This window comes from Oncorhynchus mykiss, chromosome 16, assembly GCF_057628025.1.
Source record: "Oncorhynchus mykiss isolate SJ-2025 chromosome 16, ASM5762802v1, whole genome shotgun sequence".
NCBI lineage: Eukaryota > Metazoa > Chordata > Actinopteri > Salmoniformes > Salmonidae > Oncorhynchus > Oncorhynchus mykiss.
The window spans coordinates 78,698,885-78,720,939 of record NC_143037.1 but is presented as its reverse complement, the minus strand read 5'-3'; the positions used below and the strand labels follow the sequence as shown (position 1 = coordinate 78,720,939).

The 22,055-nt window shown below is 42.1% G+C and overlaps 1 long non-coding RNA gene across 1 annotated transcript in view; it reads left to right on the top strand.

Annotated features, from left to right (window-relative positions):
* The first annotated feature begins 20,703 nt into the window (after positions 1-20,703).
* LOC149977354 (uncharacterized) overlaps positions 20,704-22,055 on the top strand; it is a 460,718-nt gene continuing 459,366 nt past the window's right edge. Inside the window, exon 1 of the long non-coding RNA XR_016487559.1 lies at positions 20,704-20,762. This is a non-coding gene — a long non-coding RNA (uncharacterized LOC149977354). The remainder of the gene's footprint in view (positions 20,763-22,055) is intronic.

Genomic DNA, 22,055 nt, shown 5'->3' with positions numbered 1-22,055 from the left:
AAGAAGAGATCACTCTGGAGAATGTTTCACGGGAGAATGAGGCAGGTCTGTTGCCAAAAATAAATTCTTACCCACTTCTTTTTTGCTATATTTTTGCAAAAATGTAGCTCCTACCACTACATGTCAAAGTAAGTAACTACTGAAAACCCCTACCTAGTTTAGAACCATAACTAGATTAAAACCCAACCTAGAATAGAACCCTACCTAGTTTAGAACCCTACCTAGATTAGAACCATAACTAGATTAAAACCCAACCTAGAATAGAACCCTACCTAGTTTAGAACCCTACCTAGATTAAAACCCTACCTAGATTAGAACCATAACTAGATTAAAACCCAACCTAGAATAGAACCCTACATAGTTTAGAACCCTACCTAGATTAAAACCCTACCTAGATTAGAACCCTACCTAGAATAGAACCCTACCTAGTTTAGAACCCTACCTAGATTAGAACCATAACTAGATTAAAACCCAACCTAGAATAGAACCCTACCTAGTTTAGAACCCTACCTAGATTAGAACCATAACTAGATTAAAACCCAACCTAGAATAGAACCCTACCTAGTTTAGAACCCTACCTAGATTAAAACCCTACCTAGATTAGAACCCTACCTAGATTAGAACCCTACCTAGAATAAAACTGTACCAAGATTAGAACCCTACCTAGATTAGAACCCTACCTAGAATAGAGTTTTACCTAGATTAGAACCCTACCTAGAATAGAACCCTACCTAGATTAAAACCCTACCTAGATTAGAACCCTACCTAGAATAGAACTGTACCAAGATTAGAACCCTACATAGATTAGAACCCTACCTAGAATAGAGTTTTACCTAGATTAGAACCCTACCTAGAATAGAACCTTACCTAGATTAGAACCTTACCTAGATTAGAACCCTACCTAGATTAGAACCCTACCTAGAATAGAACCTTACCTAGATTAGAACCCTACCTAGATTAGAACCCTACCTAGAATAAAACTGTACCAAGATTAGAACCCTACATAGATTAGAACCCTACCTAGAATAGAGTTTTGCCATGGGTACTGGAGGAAGACGGCAAACAACAGCATCAATGTAAACTATGTCTGGTACAGCCTTGCCACCCCGTTACCATAGCTACTGGAGAGATGGGAGATTGAGGGGGTGGGGGGAGAGCAGATAGAGGCTGGGAGGGAGGGAGGGAGGGAGGGGAAGCAGAGAGAGACAGGGAGAGGGAGAGGGATTGAAAGTGTTTTAGTGGTTCTCTGCTGGGGGATGGGTTTCAATTTCAGAATGCTGCAGCAGTGAGCACTGAAGCAGAATGATCAAAGAGAGACAGAGGAGAGGAGAGGAGAGGAGAGGAGAGGAGAGGAGAGGAGAGGAGAGGAGAGGAGAGGAGAGGAGAGGAGAGGAGAGGAGAGGAGAGGAGAGCCAGAGGAGAGGAGAGGAGAGGAGAGCCAGAGGAGAGCCAGAGGAGAGAGAAGAGAGACAGATGAGAGGAGAGGAGAGGAGAGGAGAGGAGAGGAGAGGAGAGGAGAGGAGAGGAGAGGAGAGGTAAAGGAAGCTAGAAGAAAATGTTATATTTCACTGTGTCACCTTAAATACAGAACCAGGAGAAAAGGAAGATGACAGTAGAAGATGATGGAGGGGCAGGGAGAATGGAGGGAGGGAGAGAGGGAGGCAGGAGGAATGAGAGGGGCAGGGAGAGAGGGAGGAGGGAGAGGGGGAGGGTGGGATGGAGGGTGGGAGGACGGAAGGACGGGAGGTGGAAGGAGAGGGGGAGGGAGGGAGAGAGGGAGGCAGGAGAAAGGAGAGGGGGAGTGAGGGAGGGATGAAGGAGGAGGAAGGAGAGGGTAGAGAGGACAGGAGGGAGGGAGGGAGGGAGGGAGGGAGGGAGGGAGGGAGGGAGGGAGGGAGGGAGGGAGGGAGGGAGGGAGGGAGGGAGGGAGGGAGGGAGGGAGGGAGGGAGGGGAGGGGAGGGGAGGGGAGGGAGGGAGGACAGGAGGAGGAAGGAGAGGGGAGGGAGGGAGGAGATACTGGAGTATCAGTGTGTTGAGAGTTTAAAACACTCCTTCATTTTTTCATAATTCTGTCCGTCAATGTGCGTGCGTTTCTGCTGTCAGACAGTGGAATTTTCCACCGTTCCAAGGTACTTGGATAGTCCCATGTAGATGATTTGTAGATGTTCCTTAGATGTTCAATAACTGTCAACAACATTTCAACTAACTATCCCTAACCCTAACCCTTGCCCTTACCCTAACCCTAACCCTTAACCTAACCCTTACACTAACCCTAACCCTAACCCTAACCCTTACACTAACCCTTAACCTAACCCTTACTGTAATCCTTACTGTAACCCTAACCCTTACTGTAACCCTAACCCTTACTGTAACCCTAGCCCTTACTGTAACCCTAACCCTTACTGTAACCCTAACCCTTACTGTAACCCTAACCTTTACTGTAATCCTTACTGTAACCATAGACCTTACTGTAACCCTAGCCCTTTCTGTAACCCTATCCCTTACTGTAAACCTATCCCTTACTGTAACCCTAGCCCTTACTGTAACCCTATCCCTTACTGTAACCCTAGCTCATAATGTAACCCTTACTGTAACCCTAACCCTTACTGTAACCCTAGCCCTTACTGTAACCCTAACCCTTACTGTAACCCTAACCCTTACTGTAACCCTAGCCCTTACTGTAACCCTAACCCTTACTGTAACCTTAACCCTTACTGTAACCTTAGCCCTTACTGTAACCCTAGCCCTTACTGTAACCCTAACCCTTACTGTAACCCTAGCCCTTACTGTATCCCTAACCCTTACCGTAACCCTAACCCTTACTGTAACCTTAGCCCTTACTGTAACCCTAGCCCTTACTGTAACCCTAACCCTTACTGTAACCCTAGCCCTTACTGTAACCCTAACCCTTACTGTAACCCTAACCCTTACTGTAACCCTAACCCTTACTGTAACCTTAGCCCTTACTGTAACCCTAGCCCTTATTGTAACCCTAGCTCTTACTGTATCCCTTACTGTAACCCTTACTGTAATCCTTACTGTAACCCTAACCCTTACTGTAACCCTAGCCCTTATTGTAACCCTAGCTCTTACTGTAACCCTTACTGTAACCCTTACTGTAACCCTTACTGTAATCCTTACTGTAACCCTAGCCCTTACTGTAACCCTTATTGTAACCCTTACTGTAACCCTAACCCTTACTGTAACCCTTACTGTAACCCTTACTGTAATCCTTACTGTAACCCTAACCCTTACTGTAACCCTAGCCCTTATTGTAACCCTAGCTCTTACTGTAACCCTTACTGTAACCCTTACTGTAACCCTTACTGTAATCCTTACTGTAACCCTAGCCCTTACCCTGAAAAAAGGGTTTTAACAAACAGGACAATGGATGGAATGTCACAAGGTTTTATTATATTTTTATATATTAATATAATGTTTTTATTTTGTTTAGTTTTGCCTTTCCTTTCTCCACCTATTTTTTATATACAACAATAAAACCAAGTTAATGTATAACGTTGGTGTTATATTCACATCATCAAACAACACGATGGTTATATATCTCTCAACACACCTGTACTGACACACAGAAAAACTGTTGTTTTTCAACATACTTCACTTAATTTGTGATCCTAGGACGACACCTACTGGCCTTTTTAAGTATTACATACAAAATAAAGTTTTTAAAATTATATATATATATATATTATATATTATATTCTTATTCATGTTATCGTTGGTCTTCAGGTGGAGTGGCATTGCTGACAGGCCAGGGCCCATTTCACAACGAATCTGAGTAGGAGTACTGATTTAGGATCAGTTTTGCCTTCACACTGAGTACAATTACATTGACAAGGAGGATGTTAGATGTGTTTATGAACTGAATATTGGATGTGAATTTCCACATACAGTGCCTTGCGAAAGTATTCGGCCCCCTTGAACTTTGCGACCTTTTGCCACATTTCAGGCTTCAAACATAAAGATATAAAACTGTATTTTTTTGTGAAGAATCAACAAGTGGGACACAATCATGAAGTGGAACGACATTTATTGGATATTTCAAACTTTTTTAACAAATCAAAAACTGATAAATTGGGCGTGCAAAATTATTCAGCCCCCTTAAGTTAATACTTTGTAGCGCCACCTTTTGCTGCGATTACGTCTCTATGTCTCTATCAGTTTTGCACATCGAGAGACTGACATTTTTTCCCATTCCTCCTTGCAAAACAGCTCGAGCTCAGTGAGGTTGGATGGAGAGCATTTGTGAACAGCAGTTTTCAGTTCTTTCCACAGATTCTCGATTGGATTCAGGTCTGGACTTTGACTTGGCCATTTTAACACCTGGATATGTTTATTTTTGAATCATTCCATTGTAGATTTTGCTTTATGTTTTGGATCATTGTCTTGTTGGAAGACAAATCTCCGTCCCAGTCTCAGGTCTTTTGCAGACTCCATCAGGTTTTCTTCCAGAATGGTCCTGTATTTGGCTCCATCCATCTTCCCATCAATTTTAACCATCTACCCTGTCCCTGCTGAAGAAAAGCAGGCCCAAACCATGATGCTGCCACCACCATGTTTGGCAGTGGGGATGGTGTGTTCAGCTGTGTTGCTTTTACGCCAAACATAACGTTTTGCATTGTAGCCAAAAAGTTCAGTTTTGGTTTCATCTGACCAGAGCACCTTCTTCCACATGTTTGGTGTGTCTCCCAGGTGGCTTGTGGCAAACTTTAAACAACACTTTTTATGGATATCTTTAAGAAATGGCTTTCTTCTTGCCACTCTTCCATAAAGGCCAGATTTGTGCAATATACGACTGATTGTTGTCCTATGGACAGAGTCTCCCACCTCAGCTGTAGATCTCTGCAGTTCATCCAGAGTGATCATGGACCTCTTGGCTGCATCTCTGATCAGTCTTCTCCTTGTATGAGCTGAAAGTTTAGAGGGACGGCCAGGTCTTGGTAGATTTGCAGTGGTCTGATACTCCTTCCAGTTCAATAGTATCGCTTGCACAGTGCTCCTTGGGATGTTTAAAGCTTGGGAAATCTTTTTGTATCCAAATCCGGCTTTAAACTTCTTCACAACAGTATCTCGGACCTGCCTGGTGTGTTCCTTGTTCTTCATGATGCTCTCTGCGCTTTTAACGGACCTCTGAGACTATCACAGTGCAGGTGCATTTATATGGAGACTTGATTACACACAGGTGGATTGTATTTATCATCATTAGTCATTTAGGTCAACATTGGATCATTCAGAGATCCTCACTGAACTTCTGGAGAGAGTTTGCTGCACTGAAAGTAAAGGGGCTGAATAATTTTGCACGCCCAATTTTTCAGTTTTTGATTTGTTAAAAAAGTTTGAAATATCCAATAAATGTCGTTCCACTTCATGATTGTGTCCCACTTGTTGTTGATTCTTCACAAAAAAAATACAGTTTTATATCTTTATGTTTGAAGCCTGAAATGTGGCAAAAGGTCGCAAAGTTCAAGGGGGCCGAATACTTTCGCAAGGCACTGTATATCATTGACACAAAAAAAATGGGTTGAATTGTTTTGCAACATGTGCGGTAAATGCTAACATGACTCTGGTGATGAGGGATACAGCATGTACCCACCCGTATGTATTGTCATCTCCCTGTCAGTCCATGTCGCATGCTGCGATCCAGGGCCTGGATGGTGACACACATCTGCTTCAAGCTGTGAGCTTCAGCGGGACCGGAAGCAAGGGTCTTACCTGGGAGTACAGCAACAGTCTCTCTGTCTCACAGCCATTCTGTCAACATGTATCTAGAAGGAAGGGTCTTACCTGGGAGAACAGCAACAGTCGCTCTGTCTCACAGCCATTCTGTCAACATGTATCTAGAAGGAAGGGTCTTACCTGGGAGAACAGCAACAGTCTCTCTGTCTCACAGCCATTCTGTCAACATGTATCTAGAAGGAAGGGTCTTACCTGGGAGTACAGCAACAGTCTCTCTGTCTCACAGCCATTCTGTCAACATGTATCTAGAAGGAAGGGTCTTACCTGGGAGTACAGCAACAGTCTCTCTGTCTCACAGCCATTCTGTCAACATGTATCTAGAAGGAAGGGTCTTACCTGGGAGAACAGCAACAGTCTGTCTGTCTCACAGCCATTCTGTCAACATGTATCTAGAAGGAAGGGTCTTACCTGGGAGAACAGCAACAAGTCTCTCTGTCTCACAACCATTCTGTCAACATGTATCTAGAAGGAAGGGTCTTACCTGGGAGTACAGCAACAAGTCTCTCTGTCTCACAGCCATTCTGTCAACATGTATCTAGAAGGAAGGGTCTTACCTGGGAGAACAGCAACAGTCTCTCTGTCTCACAGCCATTCTGTCAACATGTATCTAGAAGGAAGGGCCTTATCTGGGAGAACAGCAACAGTCTCTCTGTCTCACAGCCATTCTGTCAACATGTATCTAGAAGGAAGGGTCTTACCTGGGAGAACAGCAACAGTCTCTCTGTCTCACAGCCATTCTGTCAACATGTATCCAGAAGGAAGGGCCTTACCTGGGAGAACAGCAACAGTCTCTCTGTCTCACAGCCATTCTGTCAACATGTATCTAGAAGGAAGGGTCTTACCTGGGAGTACAGCAACAGTCTCTCTGTCTCACAGCCATTCTGTCAACATGTATCTAGAAGGAAGGGTCTTACCTGGGAGTACAGCAACAGTCTCTCTGTCTCACAGCCATTCTGTCCAAATGTATCTAGAAGGAAGGGTCTTACCTGGGAGAACAGCAACAGTCTCTCTGTCTCACAGCCATTCTGTCAACATGTATCTAGAAGGAAGGGTCTTACCTGGGAGTACAGCAACAGTCTCTCTGTCTCACAGCCATTCTGTCAACATGTATCTAGAAGGAAGGGTCTTACCTGGGAGAACAGCAACAGTCTCTCTGTCTCACAGCCATTCTGTCAACATGTATCTAGAAGGAAGGGCCTTACCTGGGAGTACAGCAACAGTCTCTCTGTCTCACAGCCATTCTGTCAACATGTATCTAGAAGGAAGGGTCTTACCTGGGAGTACAGCAACAGTCTCTCTGTCTCACAGCCATTCTGTCAACATGTATCTAGAAGGAAGGGTCTTACCTGGGAGTACAGCAACAGTCTCTCTGTCTCACAGCCATTCTGTCAACATGTATCTAGAAGGAAGGGTCTTACCTGGGAGCACAGCAACAGTCTCTCTGTCTCACAGCCATTCTGTCAACATGTATCTAGAAGGAAGGGCCTTACCTGGGAGTACAGCAACAAGTCTCTCTGTCTCACAGCCATTCTGTCAACATGTATCTAGAAGGAAGGGCCTTACCTGGGAGCACAGCAACAGTCTCTCTGTCTCACAGCCATTCTGTCCACATGTATCTAGAAGCAAGGGTCTTACCTGGGAGAACAGCAACAGTCTCTCTGTCTCACAACCATTCTGTCCACATGTATCTAGAAGGAAGGGTCTTACCTGGGAGTACAGCAACAGTCTGTCTGTCTCACAACCATTCTGTCCACATGTATCTAGAAGGAAGGGTCTTACCTGGGAGTACAGCAACAGTCTCTCTGTCTCACAGCCATTCTGTCAACATGTATCTAGAAGGAAGGGTCTTACCTGGGAGTACAGCAACAGTCTCTCTGTCTCACAGCCATTCTGTCAACATGTATCTAGAAGGAAGGGTCTTACCTGGGAGAACAGCAACAGTCTCTCTGTCTCACAGCCATTCTGTCAACATGTATCTAGAAGGAAGGGTCTTACCTGGGAGAACAGCAACAGTCTCTCTGTCTCACAGCCATTCTGTCAACATGTATCTAGAAGGAAGGGTCTTACCTGGGAGAACAGCAACAGTCTCTCTGTCTCACAGCCATTCTGTCAACATGTATCTAGAAGGAAGGGTCTTACCTGGGAGAACAGCAACAAGTCTCTCTGTCTCACAGCCTTTCTGTCAACATGTATCTAGAAGGAAGGGTCTTACCTGGGAGAACAGCAACAAGTCTCTCTGTCTCACAGCCTTTCTGTCAACATGTATCTAGAAGGAAGGGTCTTACCTGGGAGAACAGCAACAAGTCTCTCTGTCTCACAGCCATTCTGTCAACATGTATCTAGAAGGAAGGGTCTTACCTGGGAGTACAGCAACAGTCTCTCTGTCTCACAGCCATTCTGTCAACATGTATCTAGAAGGAAGGGTCTTACCTGGGAGCACAGCAACAGTCTCTCTGTCTCACAGCCATTCTGTCAACATGTATCTAGAAGGAAGGGTCTTACCTGGGAGTACAGCAACAGTCTCTCTGTCTCACAGCCATTCTGTCAACATGTATCTAGAAGGAAGGGTCTTACCTGGGAGAACAGCAACAGTCTCTCACAGCCATTATGTCAACATGTATCTAGAAGGAAGGGTCTTACCTGGGAGAACAGCAACAGTCTCTCTGTCTCACAGCCATTCTGTCAACATGTATCTAGAAGGAAGGGTCTTACCTGGGAGAACAGCAACAGTCTCTCACAGCCATTCTGTCAACATGTATCTAGAAGGAAGGGTCTTACCTGGGAGAACAGCAACAGTCTCTCTGTCTCACAGCCTTTCTGTCAACATGTATCTAGAAGCAAGGGTCTTACCTGGGAGAACAGCAACAGTCTCTCTGTCTCACAGCCATTCTGTCAACATGTATCTAGAAGGAAGGGTCTTACCTGGGAGAACAGCAACAGTCTCTCTGTCTCACAGCCATTCTGTCAACATGTATCTAGAAGGAAGGGTCTTACCTGGGAGTACAGCAACAAGTCTCTCTGTCTCACAGCCATTCTGTCAACATGTATCTAGAAGGAAGGGCCTTACCTGGGAGTACAGCAACAGTCTCTCTGTCTCACAGCCATTCTGTCAACATGTATCTAGAAGCAAGGGTCTTACCTGGGAGAACAGCAACAGTCTCTCTGTCTCACAGCCATTCTGTCAACATGTATCTAGAAGGAAGGGTCTTACCTGGGAGTACAGCAACAAGTCTCTCTGTCTCACAGCCATTCTGTCAACATGTATCTAGAAGGAAGGGCCTTACCTGGGAGTACAGCAACAAGTCTCTCTGTCTCACAGCCATTCTGTCAACATGTATCCAGAAGGAAGGGCCTTACCTGGGAGAACAGCAACAGTCTCTCTGTCTCACAGCCATTCTGTCAACATGTATCTAGAAGGAAGGGTCTTACCTGGGAGTACAGCAACAAGTCTCTCTGTCTCACAGCCATTCTGTCAACATGTATCTAGAAGGAAGGGCCTTACCTGGGAGTACAGCAACAAGTCTCTCTGTCTCACAGCCATTCTGTCAACATGTATCTAGAAGGAAGGGCCTTACCTGGGAGTACAGCAACAGTCTGTCTGTCTCACAGCCATTCTGTCAACATGTATTATATCCAACCACTGAAATTCATACCAACAGGACACATTCACTGACCTGTATTCACGTTGTGTACTTGTTCCATTCTTAAACAGGGCCTTTGGAAAGTATTCAGACCCCTTGACTTTTTCCACACATTGTTATGTTACAACCTAAGCTCAATTTCAACTCTCATAGCAAAGGGTCTGAATACTTGTGTAAATAAGGCATTTCTGTTATTTATTTGTAATAAATTTGCAAAGATTTCTAAACATATTTTTGCTTTGCCATTATGAATTATGAGTAGATTGATGAGGGGAAAAAAAACAATTAAATACATTTTAGAGTAAGGCTGTAACGTAACAAAATGTGGAAAAAGTCAAGGGGTCTGAACACTTTCCGAAGGCACTGTTTATATATATATATACAGATGAAGTCAGAAGTTTACATACACCTTAGCCAAATACATTTGAACTCAGTTTTTCACAATTCCTGACATTTAATACTAGTAAAAATTCCCTGTCTTAGGGTCAGTTAGGATCACCACTTTATTTTAAGAATGTGAAATGTCAGAGGAGAGGAGAGAATTATTTATTTTCATCACATTCCCAGTGGGTCAGAAGTTTACATACACTCAATTAGTATTTTGTAGCATTGCCTTTAAATTGTTTAACTCGTGTCAAACATTTTGGGTAGCCTTCCACAAGCTTCCCACAATAAGTAGGGTGAATTTTGGCCCATTCCTCCTGACAAAGCTGGTGTAACTGAGTCAGGTTTGAAGGCCTCCTTGCTCGCACACGCTTTTTCAGTTCTGCCCACACATTTTCTATAGGATTGAGGTCAGGGCTTTGTGATGGCCACTCCAATACCTTGACTTTGTTGTCCTTAAGCCATTTTGCCACACATTTGGAAGTATGTTTGGGGTCATTGTCCATTTGGAAGACCCATCTGCGACCAAGCTTTAACTTCCTGGCTGATGTCTTGAGATGTTGCTTCAATATATCCACATAATTGTCCTCCTTCATGATGCCATCTATTTTGTGAAGTGCACCAGTCCCTCCTGCAGCAAAGCACCCCACAACATGATGCTGCCACCTTCGTGCTTCACGGTTGGGATGGTGTTCTTCGGCTTGCAAGCCTCCCCCTTTTTCCTCCAAACATAACGATGGTCATTATGGCCAAACAGTTCCATTTTTATTTCATCAGATCAGAGGACAAAAAGTACAATCTTTGTCCCCAATGTGCAGTTGCAAACTGTGGTCTGGATTTTTTATGGCGGTTTTGGAGCAGTGTCCTCTTCCTTGCTGAGCGGCCTTTCAGGTTATGTCGATATAAGACTCGTTTTACTGAAAATATAGATACTTTTGTACCTGTTTCCTCCAGCATCTTCTCAAGGTCCTTTGCTGTTGTTCTGAGATTGATTTGCACATTTCGCCCCAAAGTACGTTTATCTCTAGGAGACAGAACGCGTCTCCTTCCTGAGCGGTATGACGGCTGCGTGGTCCCATGGTGTTTATACTTGCGTACTACTGTTTGTACAGATAAACGTGGTACCTTCAGGCATTTGGAAATTGTTCCCAAGGATGAACCAGACTTGTGGAGGTCTACAATTTTTTTCTGAGGTCTTGGCTGATTTCTTTTGATTTTCCCATGATGTCAAGCAAAGAGGCACTGAGTTTGAAGGTAGGCCTTGAAATACATCCACAGGTACAGCTCCAATTGACTCAAATGATGTCAATTAGCCTATCAGAAGCTTCTAAAGCCATGACATAATTTTCTGGAATTTTCCAAGCTGTTTAAAGGCACAGTCAACGTAGTGTATGTAAACTTCTGACCCACTGGAATTGTGATACAGTTAATTATAAGTAAAATAATCTTTCTGTAAACAATTGTTGGAAAAATTCCTTGTCTCATGCACAAAGTAGACCGACCGAACCGACTTGCCAAAACTATAGTTTGCTAACAAGAAATTTGTGGAGTGGTTGAAAAACTAGTTTTAATGACTCCAACCGAAGTGAATGCAAACTTCTGACTTCAACTGTATGTACAGTATTCATGTATGTATGTATGTGTATATAAACAGTGGCTATGTATGTACTTGTGTATATATATACAGTATGTATGTGTGTATATATAGTATGTATGTGTATATATATATAGTATGTATGTGTGTATATATACAGTATGTATGTGTGTATATATATATAGTATGTATGTGTGTATATATATATAGTATGTATGTGTGTATATATACAGTATGTATGTGTGTATATATACAGTATGTATGTGTGTATATATACAGTATGTATGTGTATATATATACAGTATGTATGTGTGTATATATATATAGTATGTATGTGTGTATATATACAGTATGTATGTGTGTATATATACAGTATGTATGTGTGTATATATACAGTATGTATGTGTATATATATACAGTATGCATGTGTGTATATATACAGTATGTATGTGTGTATATATACAGTATGTATGTGTGTATATATACAGTATGTATGTGTGTATATATATAGTATGTATGTGTGTATATATACAGTATGTATGTGTGTATATATACAGTATGTATGTGTGTATATATACAGTATGTATGTGTGTATATATATATAGTATGTGTGTGTGTATATATACAGTATGTATGTGTATATATATACAGTATGTATGTGTGTATATATACAGTATGTATGTGTGTATATATACAGTATGTATGTGTGTATATATACAGTATGTATGTGTGTATATATATAGTATGTATGTGTGTATATATATATAGTATGTGTGTGTGTATATATATAGTATGTGTGTGTGTATATATACAGTATGTATGTGTATATATATACAGTATGTATGTGTGTATATATATATAGTATGTGTGTGTGTATATATACAGTATGTATGTGTGTATATATACAGTATGTATGTGTGTATATATACAGTATGTATGTGTGTATATATATAGTATGTATGTGTGTATATATATATAGTATGTATGTGTGTATATATACAGTATGTATGTGTATATATATACAGTATGTATGTGTGTATATATACAGTATGTATGTGTGTATATATACAGTATGTATGTGTGTATATATACAGTATGTATGTGTATATATACAGTATGTATGTGTGTATATATACAGTATGTATGTGTGTATATATACAGTATGTATGTGTGTATATATATAGTATGTATGTGTGTGTATATACAGTATGTATGTGTGTATATATACAGTATGTATGTGTATATATATACAGTATGTATGTGTGTATATATACAGTATGTATGTGTGTGTATATACAGTATGTATGTGTGTATATATACAGTATGTATGTGTATATATATACAGTATGCATGTGTGTATATATACAGTATGTATGTGTGTATATATACAGTATGTATGTGTGTATATATACAGTATGTATGTGTGTATATACAGTATGTATGTGTGTATATATACAGTATGTATGTGTGTATATATACAGTATGTATGTGTGTATATACAGTATGTATGTGTGTGTATATACAGTATGTATGTGTGTATATATACAGTATGTATGTGTGTATATATACAGTATGTATGTGTGTGTATATACAGTATGTATGTGTGTATATATACAGTATGTATGTGTATATATATACAGTATGTATGTGTGTATATACAGTATGTATGTGTGTATATATACAGTATGTATGTGTGTATATACAGTATGTATGTGTATATATACAGTATGTATGTGTGTATATACAGTATGTATGTGTGTATATATACAGTATGTATGTGTGTATATACAGTATGTATGTGTGTGTATATACAGTATGTATGTGTGTATATATACAGTATGTATGTGTGTATATACAGTATGTATGTGTGTGTATATACAGTATGTATGTGTGTATATATACAGTATGTATGTGTGTATATATACAGTATGTATGTGTATATATATACAGTATGCATGTGTGTATATATACAGTATGTATGTGTGTATATATACAGTATGTATGTGTGTATATATACAGTATGTATGTGTGTATATATACAGTATGTATGTGTGTGTATATACAGTATGTATGTGTGTATATACAGTATGTATGTGTATATATACAGTATGTATGTGTGTATATACAGTATGTATGTGTGTATATATACAGTATGTATGTGTGTATATACAGTATGTATGTGTGTGTATATACAGTATGTATGTGTGTATATATACAGTATGTATGTGTGTATATACAGTATGTATGTGTGTATATATATAGTATGTATGTGTGTATATATACAGTATGTATGTGTGTATATATACAGTATGTATGTGTGTATATACAGTATGTATGTGTGTATATATACAGTATGTATGTGTGTATATATACAGTATGTATGTGTGTGTATATACAGTATGCATGTGTGTGTATTATTGTACTGCTCTAATGATGTAATTATTGTAATGTTTGTTTATGTGGCAATTAACATTGTAAAGGATGGGCTCCCAATTGACAATTTGACACGAAAATAACAATTAAATAAATTCATTCATTCATTAATTCATGCAACCTGCAGGAGAGGAGTAGGAGAGGAAGAATAGACAGAAGTAAAGGAGAGGACATAGCCAATCAACTGAACAACCAAGGTACAGTACTACAGTAATTCCCTTACAGTAATGTTTTGAGTTATCTAGCCCTCCTTCCGAGCGCAAGTAGTCGTCACTAGATACCACAGTCACAAAGTCATAAACCCCGCCTATTTCTACTAATTGTCTTCTTAAAATGTAATTTTTAACCTAACCTTAACCTTAACCACACGCCTATTCCTATGCCTAACCATAATCAAATTAAGACAAAAATAAATCTAACTCGTGTTTTCATTTTTACAATATAGCCAATTTCAACTTTGTGGCTGTGGTAAACAAGGATTTATGTCTGCACTAGATGACCGAACAGGTGGTGCTATTTTGAAGCCACGCACCACTGTAGAACATTGTTTAGAAGTTATAGAAATGCATGTATTAATGTCTACATTTATTATTGCCACGCTTATTCTATCACAAACATCTTAAAATAATACTTTTAAATTCTAATATGTGAGCCAATTTTATTTATTTTTGGGGGAGGGGATATATAAAAACAACCTTAAAGTAGGACTTTTTGAAAGTTCTGTTATTGTCTCCACTAGAACAACAAAAAAATACTTAAATACATGTAATTTTGTTCTTGAAAAATGTAATTGAAATACTGAAGAATTCCATCCATTCCTATGGAGGACCACTTCTTCTGGGGAGTGCCAATATGGCCGACCAGTTGTTTCAAAGCCTCTCATTGGCCATTACATAGCATCAGCAATCCAGGTTTGGCGGTAACTTGTGACAACCGTGCAAAGTGGAGTGCCAACAACCTCGCACATGCCCAGAGCAGGGCGCAAACCAATGACGTCGGCTAAGACCACAATCATTGCTTGCTGCGATGGGGCGAAGCGAGAGGTTTTACTCTCGCAAAAATCTGTCGAGAATAAACCCAATGTGTTTCTATGGGCCTATTTTGGACCTAAGCCTGTCGCCTGCCTTCCTGCCTTTGGGAAAACAACTCCCATTGTTAGGTTGGAGACATCTTACCATTATATACAGATCTCTGATGCTGCTGGTTTGAATGGAGTTTGTACAAAGTAAACATTTGAGGTTGTTGTTACAATACGAGACATCTAAGACAACTAGCATGGGGTTAGAAGTAGCACGGGGTTAGATGTAGCACGGGGTTAGATGTAGCACGGGGTTAGATGTAGCATGGGGTTAGACGTAGCACGGGGTTAGATGTAGCACGGGGTTAGATGTAGCACGGGGTTAGATGTAGCACGGGGTTAGATGTAGCACGGGGTTAGATGTAGCACGGGGTTAGATGTAGCACGGGGTTAGATGTAGCACGGGGTTAGATGTAGCACGGGGTTAGACGTAGCACGGGGTTAGACGTAGCACGGGGTTAGATGTAGCACGGGGTTAGATGTAGCACGGGGTTAGATGTAGCACGGGGTTAGATGTAGCACAGGGTTAGATGTAGCACGGGGTTAGACGTAGCACGGGGTTAGATGTAGCATGGGGTTAGATGTAGCACGGGGTTAGATGTAGCACGGGGTTAGATGTAGCACGGGGTTAGATGTAGCACGGGGTTAGATGTAGCACGGGGTTAGATGTAGCACGGGGTTAGATGTAGCATCGGGTAAGATGTAGCACGGGGTTAGATGTAGCATGGGGTTAGATGTAGCACGGGGTTAGATGTAGCACGGGGTTAGATGTAGCACAGGGTTAGATGTAGCACGGGGTTAGATGTAGCACGGGGTTAGATGTAGCACGGGGTTAGATGTAGCATCGGGTTAGATGTAGCACAGGGTTAGATCGTTTTAGTGTGAATTTATCTCTACTATTATAATGACGTTATAATAAAGGAGACTAAATACTTTCGGTATAAAGTACGTTAGTTTTCTAATTCTAACTACATTAAATGTTAACTACTTTGAATTATCTGAAGTAGAGCAACAACAACAACAACAACAACAACAACAAAAAATCCTAGAACGTTTTTTCGTCTTTTGTTCTCCATGACCGTCTTCCCTTTTTGAAACAAGTCCTTTTGTCCTCAAAATGAATAAAGGTCTTACAACCAACAGTCGGACTACACAGGATGCAGTAGGTGACTTGTGTTTCAGTTGGCTACAGTGAGGAGTGTTGAGAGGAAAAGAGGGGTTTAGTTTAGGTGTTATTGAGAGTACGAGGGGTGGGAGAGCAAGAGGGGGGGGGGGGGGGGGGTGGGAGTGAGAGAGGGGGGGGGGGGAGCGGAAGGTGAGGACTCCAGGGCACCAACGGATGGGCCTGTGAACCTACTGGACTAGCCCTGTGGTTACTAATCTCTCCATGTCATTCTCTGCCGTTTCCCCAGCGCAGAACTGTCTGCCCAACACACACGCACGAACACACCAGATTAACCTGTTTGTCTGTAACAGAGGAAGCTCGCCATGCTGAAAAACACATGCCATCACCACCAACCTTCAACGGGTCCGGAAAACCATAAGCCTCCTGCATTGCACAATGGGGCTCCAAGCACAGCCTGGGGAGAGCTGTGGTCAACCTTGAAAGTGTGACTGATGGAGGGAGAGAGGGAGAAGGGTGGGGGGTGGGGGTGGGGGGGGGGTTGTTGAAGTTATGAAGATGATGGTTCCACTCCTCTCCCTTCTTGACTCTCGCCTGGTCTCTGTTAGGTCCTCCAGAGTTTTCCCAGGACTGGCTTCCTAGCACTTCCTGTTAGCTGGTAGGCTAATTGAGATGCTAACAACATTACTGTACTGTACTGTAGGTCCTACTGAGGAAGAATTGACAGGGCAAGGCCTAACAGAATAGAACTACCACTGTCCAGACCTGTATCCACCTAATCCTAGTACTCTAACTGTTCAGGCACATCATGGGAACCACTGGATCCAAAAGTAATGATGAACACTACATCCCATATTAGTAAACAACAATTCTGCAGTTTCATACGGACACACGCACCATTGTACCACTAATCATGCCAAGGAGAGGGAGGGCATTAGTCTACAGAACTAAAAAGATGACTAGGTGATTCCACTTGAATTCTGCTAATACTTGAGTCAGAATATCCCATCCACTTTTATAATAATCTGACTTAACCCTACCCAACCTGATTTGACCTGACCTAACCCTGCCCTACCCTATTTGACCTGACAGTGTGGTTGTTGGTATTTACACAGAACCCTGTCTGACCTGACAGTGTGGTTGTTGGTATTTACACAGAACCCTGTCTGACCTGACAGTGTGGTTGATAGTGGGAAATCTCAGACTTCAGTGAGTTCAAGACAACTGGGAAAATACATATTGAACAGTCATCCAACTTGGAATTGCAAGTCGAGAACTCAGGCCTCTTTCTTCACCTCCGACCCCTGACGCCATAATGAGTCGACCCTGTTTGACCGCCCAGTTGTCTTGAACCATAAATCCACAGAATGACAGACTTCCTTTTGTTTTTATTGGACCTTTATTTATCCAGGTTTTTGCTCATTGAGATAACATCTCTTTTCCACGAGAGACCTGATCCAATAGCAGCAGGGGGAACAACGTTTCAGACAAAACAACTTACATACACAACATTAAACAAAACTATAAACACACATACAGTAACGACAAAAACATTTAACATTTTTGGCACTGTTAGAAGCAAATCAGAATGGGACCGTAATTGCTATTTATTTACCGACCTGACTAAAAAAATAACTGAGATAAAATGGCATTTTACCCAACATGGCCTTATAAATCAGTGTATACCAGTGTTTAAGCCTACGCAAGGTCAATGATCACCAGCCAACAGCGCTGTAAGGATCACAATGATGTGTTAGACGTTTCTGATTTGTAGTGAACCTGAGGGCTGCATGATACACTGAATCAAGTGCTCTCAGGGTAGTGGCTGAGGCCTGCATATTTATAACATCACTAAAATCTAAAACCGACAGTAATGTACATCGTACCAGTTCCTTCCTGGCCTCCAGAGAAAAACAAGCCTTATACTGGTAATAAAATCCTATTCTCAGTTTGAGCTTCCTTATCGAGCTCTCTACATGCACAGTGAAACTCAGCTTGTCATCAACCCACACACCCAAATCTTTGTACACTTTAACTTGCTCTATAGTATGTCCAGACAATGTAGCAATGACATGATTAGTAACATGCCTGGCATTTGAAAATACCATGCATTTGTTTTACCTGAATTTAGAACCAGCTTTAAATCATACAGATTCTGTTGTATGATCTTTGGGCATTTTCAAAAGCTAAAGATAAACTACTACCACTTGAATCAAGAAGAGTATCATCTGCATAAAAATGAACGTCCTCTGTTTCAATAAGATCCCCAATGTGGTTGATATACAAAATGAACAACAGTGGGCCCAAAATAGAACCTTGCGGAACACCTGAGCACACCTCTATGGACTCAGATTTACATCCATCTGCCATTAAACATTGTGTACGATTTGATAGGTAATTTATTAACCAATCTAGAGCATGACCAGTAATTCCACAACATTTTAACCTTTGCACTAACACAGCATGGTCCACGGTGTCAAATGCCTTCGACAAATCAATAAAGACAGACAACACAATGTAACTTCTTATCAAGAGCACAGTGGATGTCATTTAAAACCTTCACTGTTGCTGAAACAGTGCTGTGGCCAGACCTAAAACCCGATTGCATTCCATTTAAGATGTTGTCTTCTTGGAAATAGGCATTTAGCTGCCTACTACCTAAGGACTCCAGTACCTTTTGACAGTACAGACAATTTTGATATGAGTCGATAGTTGTCAAGTAGCGAAGGATCTCCACCTTTCCTGTTCAAGTGAGCACAGCACAACAAGGCGAGTCAAAAATGTATTATATGCTGCTGCATAAATGATGTAATATGCCTGGGAGATATGTTTACTGTAGCTAAGAAAGTAGTACTAAGTGTATGTTGTGCAGTAAGCTGTTAGTAGCCCATGTGCCTCACACTAATAATTTGTTCCCTTTTCCCCTCATAACTTAGCCTACTGTTCTGACTTGGTGGTGCACATGTAGCCTATAGTCTGTTTTAGAGAAATGTCCTCATTGAATATTGTAAGAGCTTTCATTGTCGAACTTATATGCCCACTTTACTTATCCTGCGGTTCTGACTTGGTGTACAGGGAGAACACTGTAAGAACAGCCCATGTTCTAAATTCTGTCACTGTACATTTCAAAAGTGCTGAACGAATGTTTACATTGACAATGTCTGTCCTAGCTCACTCATTGTCTTAATCAAAATTATGGATTGCCTCTTGTCCACTCATTGCACCCTTATGCCATAGTTTGTACATCTCAATTTTCAGTGGAAACCACATTTGTTTAAGCAAGTCAGCCATATCAGCTATGTTTTTAAAAAGGTACTAAATGAGGCTGAATGAACTGTTTCACTGTCAGACAATACTCCGCTGATAGCCAGGTGAACAGTGGTAAGGTTGTGGGACTGCTGATGGGACAGCTTTATGTAGGCCCTAACAGTTTGTGGGCACCATTCGTCACCGTTATAGTGCAATTAATGTATTGTTTAGTGTTGTGTTTTGCTTTGTTGTGTAGTGGCTTTGCTGGCATGCATCCCCCAAATATTTGGGGAGTTTGCCCCACCAAGGTGTACATGCTAAAATCGCCACTGATCACAGCACTGGCAAACCATGGTTGACCAACTCCCTGACCAATATGGCTGACCTTCATCCCATCATAAGAAGGTTCATGTTCATTCTAGTATTCTAATTCTAGTATTCTAATGCTAGTATTCTAATTCTAGAATTATAATTCTTAATTCTAAGGTTCAAGTTTTAATGTCAAGTGCACAAGTACAGTGAAATGCCTTTCTTTCCAACTCTAAACCCAACAATGCAGTAATCAATATCAAATGTAGCACTAAAAATCACGTAAGGTAGAACAGAAACACACGAGAAATAAAAATAAGAAATAAGCAGAATGCGAGAAAGTAAGAAAATATACTATATACAGGGTCAGTACCAGTACCATATTAACAATGTACAGGGATACTAGAGTGATGGAGATAGATATGTATAGAGAGAAGGAGACAGGGATACTAGAGTGATGGAGATAGATATGTATAGAGAGAAGGAGACAGGGATACTAGAGTGATGGAGGTAGATATGTATAGGGGGAAGGAGACAGGGATACTGGAGTGATGGAGGTAGATATGTATAGGGGGAAGGAGACAGGGATACTGGAGTGATGGAGGTAGATATGTATAGAGAGAAGGAGACAGGGATACTGGAGTGATGGAGATAGATATGTATAGAGAGAAGGAGACAGGGATACTGGAGTGATGGAGATAGATATGTATAGAGAGAAGGAGACAGGGATACTGGAGTGATGGAGATAGATATGTATAGAGAGAAGGAGACAGGGATACTGGAGTGATGGAGGTAGATATGTATAGAGAGAAGGAGACAGGGATACTGGAGTGATGGAGGTAGATATGTATAGAGAGAAGGAGACAGGGATACTGGAGTGATGGAGGTAGATATGTATAGAGAGAAGGAGACAGGGATACTGGAGTGATGGAGGTAGATATGTATAGGGGGAAGGTGACAGGGATACTGGAGTGATGGAGGTAGATATGTATAGGGAGAAGGAGACAGGGATACTGGAGTGATGGAGGTAGATATATATAGGGGGAAGGAGACAGGGATACTGGAGTGATGGAGGTAGATATGTATAGGGGGAAGGTGACAGGGATACTGGAGTGAAGGAGGTAGATATGTATAGGAGGAGTGATGGAGGTAGATATGTATAGGGAGAAGGGGACAGGGATACTGGAGTGATGGAGGTAGATATGTATAGGAGGAGTGATGGAGATAGATATATATAGGGAGAAGGGGACAGGGATACTGGAGTGATGGAGGTAGATATGTATAGGAGGAGTGATGGAGGTAGATATTCAGTGCCTTGCAAAAGTATTCGGCCCCCTTGAACTTTGCGACCTTTTGCCACATTTCAGGCTTCAAACATAAAGATATAAAACTGTATTTTTTTGTGAAGAATCAAGAACAAGTGGGACACAATCATGAACTTTTGACAGTTTGACAGTGGGGATGATGTACTGGTCTGTCCTCACCACCCTCTGATATAGAGGTTCTGGATGGCAGGGAGCTGGGCCCCAGTGATGTACTGGGCTGTCCTCACCACCCTCTGATATAGAGGTCCTGGATGGCAGGGAGCTGGGCCCCAGTGATGTACTGGGCTGTCCTCACCACCCTCTGATATAGAGGTCCTGGATGGCAGGGAGCTGGGCCCCAGTGATGTACTGGGCTGTCCTCACCACCCTCTGATATAGAGGTCCTGGATGGCAGGGAGCTGGGCCCCAGTGATGTACTGGTCTGTCCTCACCACCTTCTGATATAGAGGTCCTGGATGGCAGGGAGCTGGGCCCCAGTGATGTACTGGGCTGTCCTCACTACCCTCTGATATAGAGGTCCTGGATGGCAGGGAACTGGGCCCCAGTGATGTACTGGTCTGTCCTCACCACCTTCTGTACCGCCATGCGATCGAGGGCGGTGCTGTTACCATACCAAAGGGTGATGCAGCCAGTCAAGATGCTCTCAATGGTGCAGCTGTAGAAACGTTTTGAGGATGTGAGGGCCAAACATTCTCAACCTCCTGAGTAGGAGAAGGCTCTGTCCCACCTTTTTCATGACTGTGCGTGGACCATTTTAAGTCCTTAGTGATTTGGAACTTCAAGCTCTAGACCCGCTCCACTGCCGCCCTGTCGGTGTGGATGAGGGCGTTCTTGTTCCCCGTCGATGTGGATGAGGGCGTTCTTGTTCCCCGTCGAGGTGGATGAGGGCGTTCTTGTTTCCCGTCGATGTGGATGAGGGCAGTCTTGTTTCCCGTCGATGTGGATGAGGGCGTTCTTGTTTCCTGTAGTCCATGATCAGCTCCTTGGTCTTACTGACGTAGAGGGAGAGGTTGTTGTTCCGGCATCACACTGTCAGGTCCCTGACCTCCTCCCTGTAGGCTGAGTCATTGTCGCCGGTGATAAGGCCTACTACCGTCGTGTCGTCAGCAAACTTGATGATGGTGTTGGACTAATGCGTGGCCACGCAGTCGAAGGGTGAACAGG